Source organism: Pezoporus wallicus, unplaced genomic scaffold (assembly GCF_028554395.1).
Source record: "Pezoporus wallicus isolate ANWC-B61680 ecotype Strahan unplaced genomic scaffold, APGP_CSIRO_Pwel_v1 scaffold_6885, whole genome shotgun sequence".
NCBI lineage: Eukaryota > Metazoa > Chordata > Aves > Psittaciformes > Psittacidae > Pezoporus > Pezoporus wallicus.
In genome coordinates, this window is record NW_026638858.1 from 4,204,501 (window position 1) to 4,219,710 (window position 15,210).

Consider the following 15,210-nt stretch of genomic DNA (forward strand, 5'->3'; position numbering starts at 1 on the left):
CACACCTGATTACTATCCCATCTTACTCCTAAATCCTGCAGAGCCAGCCTGGTCATAGGAGAGCTGCCTTGCCTCTTTTCTCATTAAACTACTTACCTCTCATTAAACTACTAACTACACACAGCAGTGGCTGTGAAAGAGGTAGGGTAAGTCACTTAATTTTCATTATCCTTTACTTGGAACAGCATTTTCAAATTTAATTTAAAAAAAGAATCAGGAAGAAAAACAAACCAAACAACAACCAGCCTAAAGCTCCTATGACAGAAAAGAGACACATTCAAGCCTGAACTTGGGTTCACATCTCCCACAAGACAGACCTCTCTGCATGAAGCCGTTAGTTATCAAAACTGCCATTCATACCCCTGGAAAGCCAGGGAAAGGAGGAAACTCCAGTTTGCCCCAACATGCTCAACTCTGCAGTTGCTGCAGGCCATTTCGTGCTGCTCTGACCTTGGTATGCTGGCAGACTCCAGGGACCCACAAGGCCACACACCTTCTCTTGCCTCCAGCTGTGCAGTATGCTGCATTTAACATAATTTTTTGATACTTTTGATAATGGATGCATCTAAGCTTTGCAGCTGATGGTGCAAACTCTGACTTCTCATGAGTTTTCCCTGCTTACCTTCTTCCTTCCCTTCCCAAATTTGCAGATGGTTTTAAGCCCACAGCAGCTTCTACTCTGAACACTTCTCAAAGCAGTTTGCATCATCTGGGTTGAGCTTGATGTAGTGACTACAGGAACCCTTGCAAGGAGGAAAAAAAAAAAAGATAATTGAGAAATTACATCCTCTACCAGTTCTGCAGATGCAGGACCAAAACCATTTAAAAAAGACAGGTAAGACACTTCCAGAAGGAGATGCAGACAGTGGCAGTAGACCCTAATAACCAACATTCAAAGCCCTCTAAGATGAAAAGGAAGTTCTTCATTGCCATCCCACCCAGGAGGAAAGAAGGGAACAGGGGACTGTGACACAGGTGGTGCTTCAAACAGATGGTATGACAATTTACAGGAGGGGAAAGGGAAGGGGAGAAAGAAAAACATCCCACTGTGCGCAAACTTAATGACCTGTTAGCTTCACCAGTCCTTTGTAGGGTCACAGCCTTCAGCTAAGGATCCGCTCGGCTAGGACCAGTCTACAAATTATATTGTAACTGGAGACTTTAAAAGCCTTGCAAGAAAATGCACCAAAATAAATAAAAGTCAGCTGGGCAGGCTCTGCCTGACAACTCATTTTTTTTACGCAGCCAATACAACGCCATGCAGAGAGATGCTGCATGAATCAACCCATTTTGGTTGGCACATGTCTTGCCAGGGAGAGCAGGATGCATCATGCCAGTATATGTGGAACACCCTCCAAAGGGCTCTGTTTACCCAGCAGGAGCCCATGCAATCCCTACACAAAGCCTGTAAGCACATTTAAGGCTCAAAAGTCATCTGAACAGGTCCATTCTCCCCTCCCACTCCCCATAAATACAGTCCAAATTGGGTCATCTCCTAACAATGAATCAGTGACACTCATTTAAGCTTTTGCTGCAGTGCCAACATAATCTAGGTCCTTTTGTTGTCCTTGTACTGAAAGTGCTAAAGATGCTTTTGTACATGCTCTGAGGTAGTCCATGTAAAAAAAACGTGGTAACTGGGGCACTGCATTCAGCTGCTCTTGGAAAAAAAACAGGGGCATTCCCCTTCCCTCTCAATAGGCTCTTAGGAGGCTTGGACAGAAAAACATTGCCTACTTCAAACGTGGCTCCACCAGGATGGCTGGAATTAGGCATTAGGGTTGAGGGCAAGCACAACTACTGGGTACCACTTGGGTCTGCAGTATGAAAACCACTGGCAATATGATACTATATGGAGAAAAAGAACCCTTAACCTGCATCCTGCAGCTACGCAGCACCCAGAAGTCCCATTTTAAATTACAGCATGACACCACAACTGCAATATTCAATAGATAAAGCATCATATTTTCTTTAAAAACTACTGAGTGCTCCTAAATCTCTTCAAATCTTTTTAGAGGATGTTAAGACTATTCACTTGCACTATTTTAGCATGACAAGATTGCTTGATTCCCCCCAGGTAGCAAGTTTTTCTGTCATCTTTGCATGGAAGTAAAAGTTTAAGGGGTTTTGGTGGTGGCTTGGTTTTTTCCTCACTCATTCCCAACACCTCAAAACTGTGACACTTTCCTGCACAGCAGCTTTTGAAGTTAGCCTATTGGCACTGGTGTCCTCCTCCTTTCTGAAATGGAAACATTCAGAGGTGTGCGCAAGAGATCAGATGGAAAGAACAGGGCAGCCTCCACTAAAATAACCATTAACTGGGAAAAACACACACTCGTAAAAGGGACATTTTTACTAGATGGAAGGCTCATTATTTGTTTAGTTTTTTAAAAAATAAAAACATTAATAGTTTTGCATTCATTAAAAAAAAACAAAAAACAACACAAACAAAACAAACCAACATCAAACCAAAACCCAACAACCAAATCCAAACTTCACATGCACCCGTAACAGAAAATCTAACAATTTCAACATGACCTAACTGTTCCACTATCCATTATATACAATTCTAGCAGACTTTTTTCCAAATCCCACTACATACTGTAATGGAGCCACATTTCAGGATTTAAGTTTTTATAAATAGAAGATTTTAACTACAAAGTCTGCAAAAATGCCCCCCCCCCCCCCCCCCAAAAGGAAGCTTCAAGTCCAGTCCTGTCACAGAGGCCATTCCCCAAATGATGCACAGAAAGACACTTCGTGCCTGACTGTAGGAAGCAGCATTAGCTTTATGATAGCACCGTTGCAGAGGACTTTAAAACAAAATTCACTCCAATTTGACAGAGATGCAAGCCTGGGAGAAGACAGGGAGTTTTAAAGATTTGAAGATCACATTCTTAAATGAGGGAACTGAGACATAAACATTAACCAATTCCTTGTGCAGCAGAAAATACACTTTTCCCTGCTATCAGTGTCATCTTTGCTAACAGAGGCTTCCATGGCAAGAGGCATGAGAGGGCTGAACTGAAGACAAGATCAGCAATTAACTTTGAATTCCCTGACGCCGCTCCTGACACCATCCACAGTGTTATTTTTCAGGAGGAAGCCAGGAGAAAGCTTATACAGGAAACAAGACAACAGCAATTTGGGGAAATGCACCCAACCAGAAGGGTCTGCCTAGCTTGTGCTGGACATGGGGCCATAAATGCAGATACTAGCACACCTCCTAGCCATCTTGTGAGACATGCAAAGACTGAAGGTGTTCAGAGGCTGAACTTTTGTGCCTTTATTTCTAAATATAGGGGAATAATATTGAAAGTCTTAAACTTGTGTAAGCACTGAATAAAAAAAAGCTAAGATAACAAGGGGCTTGCATTAGATGCCCCACTGCAACATGCATGCAGCAGGTAATTAGGGGTTTTATAGCCAGTATTTAGCATTGTTTTGTTGCTAGTTTTCTTCAGACTATAAGAGCATTCTCTTTTATATGAAGCTTACAGAAGGAGAGAAAAAAAATAATAGAAAAAGCCACCACTCCTGGCACTGCTCTGGCAGAGCTCTGCTCATTCAGGCTTCTGAAGTCAGAAATTTATTATGGCAATTAATCAAGACAGCTGACGCAGAGGAGCATGTCAGGGAGCAGCAGGCTCCCGAGGCTGCTCCCTGCTGCCTCCCCTGAGATGAGTACTGCAGCTCTTGGCTGCACTCCTCCATCTCCACTGTGGACAAGGAAACTGGGAAGTCTGCTCACAGTCAAGTTTATGAATGTTTCAGCAATTGCCTCCCCTTCAAGGAGCTGCCCAAAAGCGTAGCCAAACCTTGGCCCCCTGCCACATCATCGAGCTGCCCTAACTAATGAGCTCTTCTGTCTGCAAACCCAAGGCTTGACAGACACTCTCTGGCATGTGGGTACGTAACACGCTCAGCACAACCACAGATGCTGACTGCTCCCAACCTGTCACAAGGCTTCTCCATTCCCTGCGCCATGCACCTTATGAGACACCAGCCCCTTGACTTCAGATCGGCAAAGGCTGGCACTTCACAGGCTCTGCTCCATGGACAAAGGCCCTTCTCAAACTGATCTAGCACCAGCCACCAGAAGATGGGGAAGGGGGAGAGTTTTAAGAAAACCCCATTGGGAATAGAAATCAAGACATGCAGGATAAGTTTCACCAAACCCATCGCCAGCCAGTTTCTACTGTTTTGCTGCTGATGGATCTCCAATCCTCTCAACATGGACCAGCAAATCAAAAACACCAAGGCTTGGCACAGAATGAGAGATCTGTAGGCTTAACTTCTAGCCTGCTCCCTTCACAAGTCACCTGGAGCAAAAGCCCTCAACATATGTGCTAACTGGCACAGCTTCCCCTTTTCCTCTAAAGTTCATACCAATTAATACCTCTATATGCACAAAGCAGAAATCGAGAGATGCAAAGAAAAAAATCTTTGCTGAGGCAAGACCAGAAAAACCCACCACCAACACAGAGCTGTTCTCCCCATGAACCACAGTAAATTAAGCTGCTGGAAAGTGTACTATCTACTCTGAAGCATGACAATCAATTCACTGGATGCATTGCTATTTCCATCAAGCCATCTCAAGTAGTATTGCGCTTGCATAAGAACCTGTGAGTTGAGCTTTGGATGCATTAGATTGTCATGAGGATGAACATCAATCCTGGCAATTTTGAGGAAACAGGGCTGGTTGTTTTCTTATCACAGCATCTAGAAAACGAGTTCATTTGCACTTTTCAGTACTTTTAAGTGAGTGACTAAATGAAGCGAGCAGCCAACTTCTGTCTTCCTCTAAACGAACCTCTGAGAGCATTGCTCTCACTTCATTTTTAGCTGGAAAGACAGACAGCACAAAGAGGTATCCAGATACAGAATAGAAACACTGATAAATTGCCTCATGTTTCAGCAACAAAATAAATGCAGGATGTGCAACAAAATGCCTGATGAGTAATAGATGTGGGGTGATGTGGGCATGTTTCTAAATTCCTTCTCTTCACTATGTTCAACAGCTCCTCCAGCAAGAAAGTCAATGCAATGAAGCACCAAACACTTTTTCAACTAAGTTTGCAATTACCCTATTTTCTCTCCGATTAGAATGTCAGTGCTAATCCTCTTCAAAGCATCCACAGTGTTTGCCTAAACGCAGACTGCAGAGCGGAAGTCAAGGCAGACAGTAAGTACATAGTCATGAAATATAAAGCCATGGACATCACAAAAAAGGCATCTATATACCACGGTGAGAAACAAAGCCTGCAACAGCCACTGGTGTCATGCAAACCATGTTAGGAGCAAAGAACAACTGTTCACAGTGAAAGACCATATGACAGCAGATTAAAGAAGCAAAGAGGAGGAAATAATTAGTGACCCACAATTGGGCTGTGCATGTAATTTAGAGCAAGTCATAGGAAGTGTCTGCGGAGTAACATGCAAACTGCAGGACAAGAAGATGCTCTGCAGCTGTCAAACCCAGTGACTCACTCTTCTTCCCACAGGAGGTGCTCTTGTTATCACTAGCAGGGGGATATAGGCCGAGCTGGACCTTGGTTGGAGCCAGCATGCAGGTCTTCCACTCCTGAGCTAACATACATTGTCATTGTAGCAAAGCTGGGAGAGGTCTGGGCTCCAGCATTTAAGCCCTCTCTCCTAGCATCTTAAAGAGACCACCATCTCAGCCAGGAGTCTGCAATGTGAGCAAATCAAGGAGAGATCAGAGATGCTTCTAACTGTCCTTGCAGAGAGCAACCACCACCTGCTCTCTCTTGGGCAGAGAATTTGAAGGGGAAACATAATTTTCCCTGGTGTAGAGCCCAAAGCAGTGAGACACATCATGTCCTGTCTTCTCCACAGCATGTCACTCTGAAACAGAAACTGGAAGTGTTCAAATGGACATGAACAAGTGAAGCAATCCCTCATTAACCCAAAGGCAGCTCAGACTCCAGGACTGAGATCCTCCAAGTAAGTTTTACAGAATTTACTCAACATCCACAACCATCAGGTCATTACAAAAGGCATCCACTCATTAACTGGCTACAAGCTTTACAGAGGAAATCTGAGGGCAACAGGCATCTCCATCTACCTGGACATCCCTGCTACATCAACCATTGTAATCTTAGATACTGCAACAAGCAGACCATGCTTACAAAACTCCTGCAACACCAGGCAGGACAAGCTTCCATGAGTATTCCAGGATCACCTCCCTACACCACAAGCTTTTCCATAGCAAACACTTACCAAAACCATTAATTGGTGGATGAGGCTGGATGGCTGTGAAAAATGGCACACACAAGGAATAGGAAGGCAGTACTGTGACATACTGCTGAATAGAGGGGGTTTGAAGTTACTTCATTCCTGTACCTGTCCTCTGGCAGTTGAAGGACCAGGGCACTCCTTCCAAGCAGTTCCTCTGTTTCACCGAGTGTCCCAGGCAAAACCTGACACAAGCAAACCTGACAGGGCTACTCCAGGTGTGGTTTTGCTCCAAAACAGAAATACCTGTCATTAACGGGAGAAACATTCATGGCAAGGAGGATACTGATGAGCTCCACTTTAGGGTTGCTCTGTCAGAAGATGCATGAACACAGAAGGGTCCAGGAAACAGGTTAATGGCATAGGCAGAGGACATCTCCATCTCCCTTGAACCAGGGACAGATGCAACACAAGTAAATACAGAGCAGAGCTCAACGATCCTTTTCCATGCAGCAACCAATCATCCAGAACAAATTAGCAGCAACAAAGATGAGGTGGAGGTCTCTTATTCTGAAGGTTTTTAGCCACTTCTGCCCCAAGAGAGGACTTCACATAGATCATTCAACTTGTCCTCCAAGGCAAGGCACCTTGTCAGCCTTCTGGCTTGATGTCAGAAATCACATGTATGTGTAAGAGGAAGTATTTGCTTGCTAGCTACTTTCCAAGCAGGTTGACCAAATCTTCCTGCTTCTCCTCACTCCTCCTGTACTTCCCCCTCTCGGCAGCTGCTTCAAGCATTCATGCACGCTATGAGCAACCAGGCACTCTTACACCAGGTTACTCACTTCTGAATATAAGGAGCCAAAACTTGCAATAAAATGACAGGTTACCAAAATTTTATGAGGATTCTCTCACCAGTTGCTGGTTAAATAAAAGACTTCGAGCACTATGGACATCACAGACAGTAAAAATGAGCGATGAACACAATTGAAAACTCTGGACCAGGCATCTCTCAGTCCACAAAGAGGTGAAGATACGTGACATGGCTCTAGCCACCTCCAGGGCTGGCAGAGACCATTTAGCAAGGGCATGCAAACCCTTTTGTTATTGGGAAGGTACACACAGAAACATGTTATGCTTCAGAGCACACAAATCTCTTCACCAAAAAGATTAAAACCAGGACATCCCATCAACGGGGTCTGTGCATTCATGGTCCCCCATCTGTGAGAAAATGAGAGCTGACAGCAGTGTCAATACAAGCAGCCTGTCCTCTCTCCTGTTCACTAGATTTACGTGCCAACAATGCAGCCTGTGGTCATATCGTACCTACTATTTACACTGAGCTACAACAATCCTTCCTCTGCCACCTCATACCAGCCAGGCTTTTGGCAACTAGAAGAGTAACCAGAACAAAGAGCCCTCCTGCTCCCCTGTTTGCAGGGGTGCATCCTTAACCCAGCATTGCAAATTCCATACTATTGAAAACACTAACCTAAGCATCTCTACCTTGTGCCAAACTTTCAAATAAACCAACCCACTTCAGCACGAACCTAAGTACTTCTCATTGAAACCACAGTGGAGAATAGAATTAGAGCTGACCTAGAAAGGTGCATCTCAACTCATCTAAACAAAGCAAGACCTGGTACACAATTTTCCTGCATCCTAGCTCAGCATCTTATGCCAGTCTTCCATCACCCAGATTGCTTTTGCTTAGGATTGCATGATAGGTAAATGTGCATCACCCTTATCAGGCTATGAAATGCCTGCAATCTCCGAACTGTAGGTTTCTGGCCAAAGTAGCAACCCTTTGGAGGTGTCTGACAACTTGTTTTTTCCTCTCCCGTCTATATCAGTTCATCTGAATAGCAGATGCTTCCTTTGTTAGTTTTGGTTTCTGTTCTGTTCAGAGGTCCGTTTGCTTTCCTTGTTTGAGTTGCTCTTAACAAAAAGCCTAGCTCCAGGCTGTAGCATAACTCATGCATTAGGCAGCCAGCAGACTGTTCTTTCTGATCCGCTAATAACAGCTGGTTTTTTCTTTTCCATTCCAGGGTAAGTGAGTAGCTTAGCTCAGGCTCCAGGGAAAAGATACAGCAGTTTCGTATCTCAAACCAAGCAGAGTGCTTCAGTGCAAAGCTTGCAAAACACACACCAAGTTGGTGGCCTCCAGCACCTGCTCAGTAGATGAAACACACCAGGGGACAAGCACGCCAAACTAAGAAGGCTGACAGCTCCTCCCTCACCTCTTTGCTTCAGAGGAGTCCCAAAAATCTTCTCAAGAACTCAAGGGAATACAGTCAGCATCCATCTCCCTGCTACTTTCATTAATTTTAATTCTAGACTTGGAAAGAAAATCACATGCAACTGAAATGAATCCAAAGACTTGTCTTTCGTAGGGTCACGTTTCCCACCAAAAAGGAGGTGACTGCCTAATTTGCAGAGCAGTACAACTTACAAAGGATTTCACTAAGCATGACTGCTGTGACTTTTCAAGTTCAGTCCAATATCTACATAGTTAAGTATAACATGAATAGTTATTTCTAGAAGTAGTTTTATGTGCTTAAAAAAAAAAAAAAAAAAAAAAAAAAAAAAATCACACTGTAAGCATTTTGCAGGGTCTTAGAATCATAGAATCTTAGAATAGTTAGGGTTGGAAAGGACCTTAAGATCATCTAGTTCCAACCCCCCTGCCATGGGCAGGGACACCTCACACTAAACCATCTCACCCAAGGCTTTGTCCAACCTGGCCTTGAACACTGCCAGGGATGGAGTATTCACAGCTTCTCTGGAAACCCATTCCAGTGCCTCATCACCCTAACAGGAAAGAATTTCCTCCTTATATCCAATCTAAACTTCCCCTGTTTAAGTTTTAACCCATTACCCCTTGTCCTGTCACTACATGAAGAGTCCCTCCCCAGCATCCAGCAGATACTGGAAGGCTGCTATGAGGTCTCCATGCAGCCTTCTCTTCTCCAGGCTGAACAGCCCCAACTTCCTCAGCCTGTCTTCATACAGGAGGTGCTCCAGTCCCCTGATCATCCTTGTGGCCCTCCTCTGGACTTGTTCCAACAGTTCCAACAGTTCCATGTCCTTTTTATGTTGAGGACACCAGAACTGCACACAATACTCCAGGTGAAGTCTCACAAGAGCAGAGTAGAGGGGCAGGATCACCTCCTTCGACCTGCTGGTCATGCTCCTTTTGATGCAGCCCAGGATACGGTTGGCTTTCTGGGCTGCGACCGCACACTGAAGCCAGCTCATGTTCATTTTCTCATCAACCAACACCCCCAAGACCTTCTCCGCAGGGCTGCTCTGAATCTCTTCTCTGCCCAACCTGTAGCTGTGCCTGGGATTGCTCCGACCCAGGTGTAGGACCTTGCAGTTGGCATGGTTAAACTTCATGAGGCTGGCATCAGCCCACCTCACAAGCGTGTCAAGGTCCCTCTGGATGGCATTCCTTCCCTCCAGCGTATAAACCGAACCACACAGCTTGGTGTCATCGGCAAACTTGCTGAGAGCGCACTCAATCCCACTGTCCATGACACCGACAAAGATGTTGAACAAGACCGGTCCCAACACCGATCCCTGAGGGACACCACTCATTACTGGTCTCCAGCTGGACACTGAGCCATTGACCACAACTTTTTGTGTGTGGCCATCCAGCCAGTTCTTTATCCACCGAGTGGTCCATCCATCAAATTGATGTCTCTCCAATTTAGAGACAAGGATGTCGTGTGGGACAGTGTCAAACGCTTTGCACAAGTCCAGGTAGATGACATCAGCTGCTCTACCCCTGTCCATCAGTTCCACAGCCCCATCATAGAAGGCCACCAAATTGGTCAGGCAGGATTTCCCCTTAGTGAAGCCATGCTGGCTGTCACCAAGCACCTTGTTGTTTTTCATGTGCCTTAGCATGCCTTCCAGGAGAATCTGCTCCAAGATTCTACCAGGCACAGAGGTGAGACTGACTGGTCTGTAATTCCCCGGGTCATCCATTTTCCCCTTCTTGAAAATGGGGATTATATTTCCCCTTTCCAGTCATCAGGAACTTCACCTGACTGAAAACCACCTGGTTTTTCAAATATGATGGCCAGTGGCTTAGCAACTTCATTCTCCAGCTCCTTCAGGACCCGCGGATGGATTTCATCAGGTCCCATGGACTTGTGCACGTTCAGATTTTTAAGATGGTCTCGAACCAGATCCTCTCCTACAGTGGGCGCAAGGCCTTCATTCTCACAGTCCCTGCATCTACCTTCCAAGACTAAATATATACATCTTATTTTCATGTGTGCAACTGCAACTATTAAGAAAGTATTAAGCACCTAGCTTCTAGCACCAGGTCTGTTTTCTCACACATCATCCTTGCAGCTTTTCCAATCTTGTGAGGGATAGCAGAGGACTATTTTATGGATACCGATATAAAGGTGACAAGGAAGCAAGAACAGCAGAACAGAACTGCCTTGTACTTCTGCAACATGCTGACTTGGAAGCATAGAACCAAAGCCATTGTAGCTATACTAGTATACCGCTATCATTACCTCGACAGCATAATTAATGCATTATGGCAAGGTTATAATAATAGGCTCTTTAAAAGGTAGGCAAGCTGCAAACTCTATCCATATTATTTTATGCGATAAAGTGTGCCAAGCCTGATACTGTGCTCGAGCAATGGAAAAGAACAGACTTTTAGGCATATCCCCAAGACAACTGCTCACAAGCAAACACAGCAGCTGGTTTTTCCACAGATGCTGTGAGCTGGGTATGCTTACAGGCTTTTCCATACCAGATGTACAAAGTCTCTTGACTCAAATAAAGTTTAATCCAAAGGGCTTCCATCAGGGAAGCAAGAGTCTCTTTCATCACATGCCTGACAAACTTCTAAGGCTAGAAAGCCCAAGCAAGCTGCATAGTCCCTGGATCTTTTAATTTTTTTCCCCCGATTAATTGACCAATAGCCTTGGCATCAGGCTACTTACAGAAATCTTCTCTCTCAACACTAACACTAAACATTTAGCCAAGAAAGCTTCTTAATTGAGGTAGAGGATCAGCTAATTTAAACACAATACATCCTACCTGGAGGAGTTTTAATACACCAGCCAAAAAGAGTCAAAGAGAGAAACTGCTGCAGCATGGAGATGACTACTGCTCATCTCACCTTGGAGTACTTAAGGGCATCTCTAATTTTGGTGGCAGTAAGAGAAGGAAATGACATTTTCTCTCAGAAATAATATTCCGACAACTAACCGAATTCTGAATTTAGACAACTGTCAATTACAAGACCTTCTGAAAATTTATTAAGTGACCACTAATTCTAACCAGGTTTTTTAAGGAGAAGCACAATCAACTTCTTACTTTATACCTTTTGCAGTTTTATGTAATCATGACTATACCTATGTAAGGGATGCTGCAGTGACATGGTTAAGTCTTTCATTCAATTATTTCTTCATTTAACCTACATATAAAGCCTTCTAAAGGCTGAAAGTCAGTATTTTGGCTGGTATCTGAAAACAGCCAAAGCAACAGTTGCTTAGAGCAACCTTAAGTCAAATAAAGCTAAAGAAGCAAATAAAGTGATCCACCTTTTACTATGGAAATAAAAGTCATTACCGTGCTTGGGGTATTACTCCAGGTCAATATAAGCAAGCACTTTCATAATTTTGAAGATAAAAAATTAATATCCTTCCACACCTATCACCAAGCTTCTCAGAGGGTCTGACACAGGAAGGCATGACTTGAAAAGAGGTCAAGGACTGAAACAGGAGGATACAACCTCCTTTACTCCAAGACCAACCCATCAGCAGCAGCAAACACACATACTACAGCTGCCCTGTCACAAAACTTAACCAAGGAAAACCATCTCCCAAAAAAAACTAGAAAGGTTTTAACTGTGAAGAAAAGTACTCAAGTTTGCAGTTTTAAATACATGAACTCAGAAGAGATCCTCTGAGAAATGTTCCTTTCATGTGGCTTCTCTAAAGGCATTGTCATTACAGTATAAAGCAGAGAAACTAATTCATTCAACATGCATTTGGCCTCTAGTTGCTTAATCCAAACATTTCTCTATGATCATTTAAGCAGTCAGATGACAGAGGATGTTTTGACTAGAAGACACACCACTGGTTTTTCACATGTGGATTTTATTGCAAAATTCTGGTGTTACATTGGGAAAAAAAAGCTAATTCAAAGGATAAATGAGAACAATGAGTTAATAGAAGGTTACTGATCTCTATTTTTGTCCCATTCCCCCCCTCCACCCTTTTTAATTCTTTTATGTTTTCCTGTCTTAAGGGGCACAACAGCTGAAGGAGCATGTTGCTCCTTTTGGTGCACCCAACTCAGTCACTCAGTCGTGGCAAGTACTAGGATTGCACCATTCAAACAGTTAACACTCAGGAAACTATCTTCTGAGCATCAGGATCACAAGCTGCAAACAGTGCAATGTCATGTAACTGGCTGAGAAGATCTCGGTGACTTGTTGTGGGTGGCTTGCATCCTGTCCTGAGCAGTTTGCTCATCACAGTCCTCCCACTGCTGGACCCCAGGTACTCAACAGGAGAGGAGAGTTTGTCCCTCTCAACAAGATTAATGCTTGACAGCAGAGAGGGGAGAAGTTGGACACTTCCTAGAAGACACCACTGCTATGCCACAGATAACACCTACCTGGGCTGATATAACCCAGAGCCTTTCACCAGTATTCAGAGCTCAAAGGGCAGGGAGGAAAATCCTAAAATGCAAATAAAGCCCACTTCTCACTTAAAAGGTATTTAGTTCAAAAACCCCAAAACAATCTAAGTGGAGAAATTAATTATTGCAACTCATTTTAAATTAGGGAATCAAACCTAAGTCTTTGCACAGCCAGAAGATCACACTCTGAACAAACCAAGGGAGGTTTGCAGATGTGCACCATGCTGAACATAGGGTCCAGCTTCTGGGTTCAGCATAGGTGAAGAGACAAATGTCTTTGGTGTAAAGCTACCTCAAGTCTGGTAAACACATATTGCATACAGATCCTAATACTAACCTGTTATTTCTGGAGGGAATGGGTGGGTGGGAGCGAGCGCCAGAAACAGGCACTGGGCTGGAAGAGTAGAACAGCTTTAACACGTGGGATGCTATGTAGAAACCAGAAGTAGTGGGGTTTGTTATGTTGTCAGAAACGTTTCAGAAGTCAACTCCATTAAGCCTATGAAGTCCAGCTTAAAGCTGAACTTAGCGTGATCTTAACTGAAAACTGGCCAAAACCCAAGCAAAAAGCCTGCAGGAATCATGCTTTCAGAAACTCAAATGTGAGCACTACAAAAGCAGTTTTCCTGCCTGGAGCTTTGAATATGATACCTTCTGTAACAGGAAAGAAATATTTTCTGCAAAGTGACCCCAAGGACTCCAGAAGCATTTAGGAGACTTCTTCAGTCAAAGTCTAAAGTGAAAAAAAAAAAAAAAAAGTCCATAAAATTGGAAGACAATGTGAATAATGTTGACCTATTCATTCAAAAATGAAAGGTGCTGCTGGGAGAGAAGAGGAAATGCTCATCACAAATAGCTTTGGAAAACGGAGCACAAAACCCTCAGGGAAGAAAGAAAAAAACCCATATACTTAGAGAAATCGAGGATGATGGAAGTAACACAGAAGAATTACAGCAGCTGCATTTTAGGAAATAAAGACCAAGAAGAAAATCGCCATGGTTGAGCTGCTTATCCCAGGTCCCACAAACCTGGTTCTTACACAGTTTAACACAGGAGTGGATTTAGCCAAAGCCCAGCACAGGGTTTCCAGCAGCTCCCAGCACTTACGCCATGCAGGGATGCAGCCCCTGCTCCTCCCACAGCTCCCACCCAGGCATGGGACCAAACCAGTCACAGCCCTGGGCTGCTGGCACTGCGACTTGAGGCTGTCTCTGCTTAGCACTGTACCAGGGGCAGAAAACAAGGAATGAAGGATTGATCGTGAAGGGAAGGAGGCACCTCATCAGCCACATGAGCTTCTCTCCATCCCCCATATCTCAGAAACAAGCTACACCTCCTAACATAAAGAGTGAGGGCCCTCCTGATATGGGATGATGTGCACATGGAATAAATATGGGGCTGTGGTCAGGAACATGAAAAAAATAAAAAAGGAAATTCAGGAATAAGTGAAGTACCAGTCACCTCCTTGCACTGGCATCTTTCCAGCCTACAAAAGCTTATCACAGGCCCTGCCGTAGCAGTTTTGCAGGGCTAGAGAACATAAAGCAGAGAGAAAGATGCAATTCTAGAAAACCACCAGAAACCGTTACTTTCAGGTTGCCATTTCCACCTTCTTCCTCACTGTCATCTTCCTGCACTCTTGACACCCCGGTGTGAGGCCCTCCAGCATCCTCTCAAGGGCATTTACTAAGTCCAACCACAGCAGTATACCGGTCAGATATGACTTAACTCTGATTCTCCTCTACTGGGTAAAAATCCAGGAGCAATGCAAGATCAAAGATCTTGTATGGCCAAAAAAATTGAGTTGATGTGGACTGCCTCATCCATAGTATCCTACATCCCAACAAGAGATACAAACATGATGCCATAACTTCAGTTTCATAAATCACCAGCACACTGAACCCAATGCTGGTGGCTTCAGTGTGCTGGTGTTCAGTAATGCTACTGCTCTCTTTCCCTTGCCTTCAGACACAATATCTCAAAGACCTAAAAATACTACTTATTATTTAGCAACCCAGTAATTCTTCCGAGAGCCACTTAGGTTGAAAAAAAGAACCCCTATCAGATGCGACCAACAGCACTTCAAAGCAGAGCACTGGCCTTTGTCTAGAAGTGGCACTATTCAGACAGTCTCAAGAAAGGATTAAAATGTAGCCCAAACAAATCTTAACGAAGGCTGTATTTTTTATCTGAGGAAAAAAAAAGCCAAACTACATGGAAACAGCCAAAAAGAAAAAGCAACACAATCCCTTATGAACTGATAAAACGTTAAATAGCCCACTGCATTTGTAGCTTAAAGGGGAAAAAATAACCAACCAAACAATATCCTTC

At 43.9% G+C, this 15,210-nt stretch overlaps 1 protein-coding gene across 8 annotated transcripts in view; it reads right to left on the minus strand.

The window, feature by feature from the left end:
• The window catches only part of LOC130601072 (uncharacterized), a 77,876-nt gene that overhangs the window by 46,596 nt on the left and 16,070 nt on the right, over positions 1-15,210 (minus strand). For 5 of the 8 annotated variants that reach the window (XM_057412903.1, XM_057412897.1, XM_057412902.1 and 2 more), the window contains one exon: positions 623-743. The exons of the other annotated variants lie outside the window; for them this stretch is intronic. The gene's annotated coding sequence lies outside the window, so the exon portion shown is untranslated. The remainder of the gene's footprint in view (positions 1-622; positions 744-15,210) is intronic. 8 annotated transcript variants of the gene reach the window in all.